Here is a 5,887-nt window from a genome sequence, read left to right as displayed (position 1 = left end):
ATACTTCACAATTGCCATTGAAAACTTTTGCTTTAAGAAAACTTTGATTTCACCGAATAAGCTATCAATAAAAAATAATAAGAGAACAGGTAATTTTTAACCGACTTAACAAAAATATATGTATATCTATATATTTCATGATCCAATCATCGGATCTAAACCAAATTAGTATGGGACCACCTCTGAGACACTACCTTTCCGTTGCGTGGTGCAAAGTTATGCGGTAACATACATAAAAAAAAAAAAAAAAAAATATTCCGACGAACTGATAACCTCCTCCTTTGTAGGAAGTCGGTTAAAAATAACTAAAAATTCAACGTATCAACTCGGGAAGAAATTAAAGTAATGGAAAAAACCGCGAATTCCAATTCAGTTTTATTGGTTTGTATATAAACAGCATATTATTTTTGTATACGAATTTATTTGACTAATATATCTGCTTTTAGATTGCGCTAGCACCTCTTGGTTGTCCGGGCAAATAGGATCCATTTTTACAACGGAAGCGGTATGTTAAATAATTGGTACTTATGCATACATATGTATTTACATTTGTTTTATGCTGAATTTGTAAATACTCAGCATAATTTTCAAAAAAGTTTATCATACGCCACGTTGAATTAAATTGATTGATTGACTTTTACTACCAAGAGAAAATAATGTTACTCATACGCCATATCGTACACGGCCGTACTCATACATACTCCAACATTCCGTATGAGTAACATTTTCGATTTTAAAGTTTGAATTTTCTTCAATCGCTATGCAAAAAAATTTACATTTGCACCCAAAAATTTTAAACTTTTTATTTACAATTTTTAGAAATTTTTGGGTATGCAGAAAAATAGAAAAATAACCAAATTAGTCAAAATGTCTCTTGACTTAATCAGCTGACCCCAAGGGTATATATATGTAGATATATAAATATATTTTACCGATTTAAAAGAAAACCTCATATCGTCACGTGAAATGCAAAAAGTCGTAAGCAATAAAAAATTCAAAGTTCAATTTTTGATTGATATTATGGATTTGATCGAATTGCAACTCCCCACATCGTTTTATGCAAAAATATTATTACTCACGACTTTTTCTATTTAAGCGATGATGTTTGTTACGCCTTTTTATCTTTTGTTTACTATACTTAATTACAGGAACAAGCAATATAGTAAGTGGACCTCGTACCGACACTGACCCGGTGACTGAAGCCTTAAAACGACTGGAAGAACAAAATCGGTACCTTTTGCAACTGGCCTCAAAGCAAAGCGTTCTTTTGGAAGAGGTTTTAAAAGTGCTCAAACCAAAAAACAGGACTTAGGAGTTTTCCCCTTGGATTCCGTTGAAGACCTGGAAGCTGCTGAGACTTTAATTTTAAGTAAAAACGAGCAGGAAGTTGTAAGTATTTTTTAAAATACACGCACATGTTTATAATTTTTTTATAAATTATTAATTGCAGATTACTTATCTAAGAAGCAAGTTCGGAAGAAGGCCAATTTTTAAATTTATCGACGAGATTTTTGGAGACGAGTTAATTTTAAAAATCAACTGGGATGGCGCAAAAAATAAGGTGGCAATTAATAACTATAAGCTTTTTAATACGTTCTTTTTTGGTAATGATACCAAATTGTTCAGTAATTCTTTTGTTATAAATATATACTCTTTTACAGATGCTTTGAAGGAGGAAATCTTAACTTACGAGGCCTATGAAGCAAATTTTAAGCAAGCCTTCCACAAACGCAAAGCTTACTTTTATAGAAAAACTTATAAATTAAAAAAAGTAGATATTTGTTATAATGTTAGTTTGATCGAATTTTTTACTGTTGATACCACAGGCCAGCGATATTTAAATCCCCCCCCCTTCCAATAATTATGTAATTTTTTAATATCTAGGTATCTTTGTTTTTTTTTCTAGCACGTCAATATTTTTTATTGATGACATATATATTTAGCAATTTGTATGAAAAGCCAAAAATTACGTAAATCAAAATGAAATTTTTACTTAAAAACAAACAGTGGTAGTTTAAAATACCCATAAATAGATTAAGTAAATCAGAAAAACTTATGTTATTTCGAAGTTAACGCTAAGAAAATTGATAAAAGTTATTTTCTTAAAGTTAACTTCGAAATTACTTATGTAAGTTTTTCTGATTTACTTAGTCTATTTATAGGTATTTTTTAACTAATGCTGCTAGTTTTTAAGTAGAAATTTCATTCTAAATTAATTAGTTTTTGGCTTTTCATGCAAATTGCTAAAAATCCTATAATATACATGACATCAATAAAAAATATTGAGAAAAAAAACAATGACGCATTTTAATTTTACATACCTATGCTCGGTTATACCAATCAAATTTTAATTTATCAGCCTGTTAAAATTAAAAATGACACAATTTTGTTCAGAAATCGTGCACTAGATATTAAATAAAAGATAAAAAATAACAATTATTGGAGGGGGAAAAACAAAATCAAAGTTTCGCTGGTACTTAATCTGTTTCATTTTACAAGAAAAAAGAATAAGTTTAATTTTTTGTTACAATTATTTATTTAAATATAAATAAATGAATCGAAAACTTGTTTTCGCCTAATGGAAAATATACTCATTTTTAATCAGTGCTCTTTAATTACTCCCTGAGGAGGTTTCGGGATGACTTGTATGGGAGTACTCCTTTATTGCTCGTTTGGGAGGAATGTGGGAGGACTTTTATGAGACTACTCCATTATTGCTCGTTTGGGAGGAATGTGGGATGACTTTTATGGGAGTCCTCCCTTATTGCTCGTTTGGGAGTAATATTGGATGACTTTTATGGGAGTACTCCTTTATTACTCGTTTGGGAGGTTTCTGGGAGGTTATTATGGGAGTACTCCCGTATTGCTCCCTTAGGAGGTTTGTGGGATGATAATTCTGTGTGTGCTCCCCGATTGCTCGTTTAGGAGGTAAAAGGGATTACTCCCCCCCTAGGACATCCAATGTTAAAGGGAGTATACAAAATTACACGCTTATACACAGAAGCATAGGGAGCAATGGGGAGTATTCGTATACTCCCAAGGGAGTACTCACCGAGCAATCGTACGATGCTCCCAAGTTCTACTGGGTATAGGTAAATTATAATTTGTAGTTGTGTTGTATAAGTTGATTGATAATAGATATGTGTGTGATTGATAAATAATAGTCGTAAGAAAAGGGCTAAATATTTTCTTTTGGATCAGCTCAGAAAACTTAAAAATCCTCCATAGCTTCTTCGCCTTCGTAATTAATTGTTGCTTTGCCAGACTGTTTGACATTAGATTTTGTACTTGGTTTGTTTTCACTTTTTAACTGAGATATGAGGCGTTTTGAGGTATTTCTCGGGAAGATTTTGAGTTTGGTGTTGGAGATGACTTTCGAAGCTAAATCACGTGTTGATGTAGTTGAATTTGGTTCAGAGTCGGAGTCAATTACAACATCGCTGTAAGTGGCGACTGGCCGTCCGTGTTGATTTGTAGTGCTGATGGGTGAGTTGAGTTGAGCTGGTCGCGGTGGAAAGGTGGTAATACGGTTGTTGGTTGAGATTGGCTATTAGCTTCAATCGGTGGCTGGGTGGTAATAACAGAAAGGTAGTATGTGGCATGATCGTGTTGGTGACGTTCTTGATAAATGGTGAAGGCAGTGTTGTTATCAACTTTGAGTGTTGTTTTTATTGCTTGCAGCTCTTGCTGTTTAATAAATATTGGACACTTCTTGTCTATAGCTGCGTGGTCGTTTGGAGTAATTTTGGATTTAGTGCAGTTGATGCACAGTTTAGTGTTTCTACACTCTTCTTTACTTTCTGAATTTAAATGGTAGTCTTTTGCACAGAAAGGGCATGTTTTGTTATTTTTACAGAATTTGGAGATATGTCCATAGTAAAAGCAATTGTTGCATCTGAGTGGTCGCGCTATATGTGGTCGGATATTGATTTTTTCATAGCCAATACGAATATCTTCTGGTAATGTAGTTGAATCGAATGTTAAGATCACTAGTCCCGTCTCTATCAAGTTATTGTTATCTTTTTTAAGGATTTTTTCAACTTGGCACACGTTTTGCGATTTAAGTTCCTCCAAAATTTCGTCTTGGGGGATGCCACGCAGGGCGTTACAGTAAATCACACCTTTGGAATAATTCAATGTTTTGTGCTCAGTAATTTGAATTGTAATTTCGTTAGAAAGAGCATGTTATTAATTTATTTGCTTGAACAGGATTTTTTGTTTTTATTAAGACACTTCCACTACGAGTTTTCTTACATTATTCAACCTCACCACTGCACGTAATGTCGATAGCCTTTTTAAGTAAAAAGGGGGAAACGTTGGAGAGTGTATTAATGTTGTTGGTTCTGGTCATAATGAGATATTTTGGTCCTAAGCTTAAAAATTTTGGTTTTATGGTTTTGTCCAATTGCTATATTAGGAGGGTCGTTCATGTTGTTCAATGTTAGTGGAGCCGAAACTATTGTAAATTCTCAGTACACTTGTTTTTTTTTCTCCTTCCTTTTTGGTCTTATTTGTTTACTAGTTACTAGTGCACCACGTCTGCACGTGGTGTTTGTTTTTGGTGGTTTAGTTCTTGTTTATTTGTTGGTTTCACAGTATGGTACGCAAATTTTATTTTTTATTTTTTGTTCTTTTGGTTTATGTTTCTTCACTATTGATAGCTGGTGGAAACTGATTAGTTAAGCTGACGATTAGAAATGATCTTATCACAACGAGAGTCGCCACTGTACTGACCCGTAGTACATAATAGCTCACAACACATGAAAGCCTCTTCCAGATCATCGCCCTCAAGGAAATTTCAGTTCGTATCGGTAGCTGAAACTGAAGTAGCTAATTGCATTTACCGCATAAAATTCAACGCAATTGGCACCGACGGCATCCCAATTAAATTTATAAAATTAATTTTACCAAATATTATAAGCTGTCTCACCCATCTGGTAAACCACTGCTTCACTACTTGCACTTTCCCCTCAGGATGGAAAGTAGCAATCATTACCCCTCTAGCTAAGAAACCTGGTGCTTCCGTTCCTGCTGATTTTAGACCCATAGGCATACTGACCGGATTTTCGAAGGTATTCGAGATGCTTATGGCGCAACAAATATCCGAGTTCATTGAGAATAATAACCTACTCAGCCTTTGTCAATCAGCTGCTCGCTCTTGCTCGACTGCCATCACCAATGTACTGGACGATATCCGTCAAGAGTTTGACCAAGGCCACCTAACACTTTTATGTCTCCTTGATTTCCCCAAGGCGTTTGACACTGTCAACCACAGCCTTCTTTGTGGCAAATTAACTGACTATTTTGGATTTGATGTAAATGCAGTAAAGCTTCTAAACAGTTATTTAAGTAACAAAATGCAGAAAGTTAAAGTCGGCAACACATTTTCAGGGTTGGTGGGAACATGTTGCGGAGTACCACAGGGCTCTGTCCTCTTCAGTATTTTTATAAATGATATTTTCAACTCTTGCTCACATGTTCGTATACACGCTTACGCTGACGATGTTCAATTATATATGTATCTCTAACCATATCATCATGGTTCAGGATATTAATCGTAAACTTAATGAGGACTTGTGCTAGATTCTTGAATGGTCTGCTGAAAACCTCCTCTGCCTAAATGCTCAAAAATCGTATGTATTACAAATATTCAAAGATAAAATCCTACTTTCTGACATTCCCCACCTTTATGTTGGAACTGCAAAGCTTCAATTGGTTGACAAAGTGAGAAACCTGGGTTTTACTATAAATTCCAAGCTGACTTGTGAGGACCACATCAATGAAGTGGTGGGAAAAATTTATTACACCTTGCGCTGCCTCAGAGTAACCTCACTTTTCGTGCACTCAGACACGAAAAAAAGCTGGCCTCAAGCCTTGTTGTTCTTCA

At 34.5% G+C, this 5,887-nt stretch overlaps 1 long non-coding RNA gene across 2 annotated transcripts; it reads left to right on the top strand.

Annotated features, from left to right (window-relative positions):
- The first annotated feature begins 952 nt into the window (after positions 1–952).
- Positions 953–1,893, top strand: LOC118749091. Of its 2 annotated transcripts, none has more exons than XR_004994156.1 (3): positions 953–1,389; positions 1,451–1,561; positions 1,662–1,893. It is a non-coding gene; the product is annotated as an uncharacterized LOC118749091 (long non-coding RNA). The 2 variants fall into 2 exon arrangements; XR_004994155.1 differs by having other exon boundaries at positions 1,451–1,604.
- The last annotated feature ends 3,994 nt before the right edge of the window (positions 1,894–5,887 follow it).

This window comes from Rhagoletis pomonella, unplaced genomic scaffold, assembly GCF_013731165.1.
Source record: "Rhagoletis pomonella isolate Grant_MI unplaced genomic scaffold, Rhpom_1.0 Rhpom_scaffold_00014, whole genome shotgun sequence".
NCBI lineage: Eukaryota > Metazoa > Arthropoda > Insecta > Diptera > Tephritidae > Rhagoletis > Rhagoletis pomonella.
The sequence above is the reverse complement of the archived record's forward strand: the minus strand, read 5'-3'. Positions and strand labels throughout refer to the sequence as shown.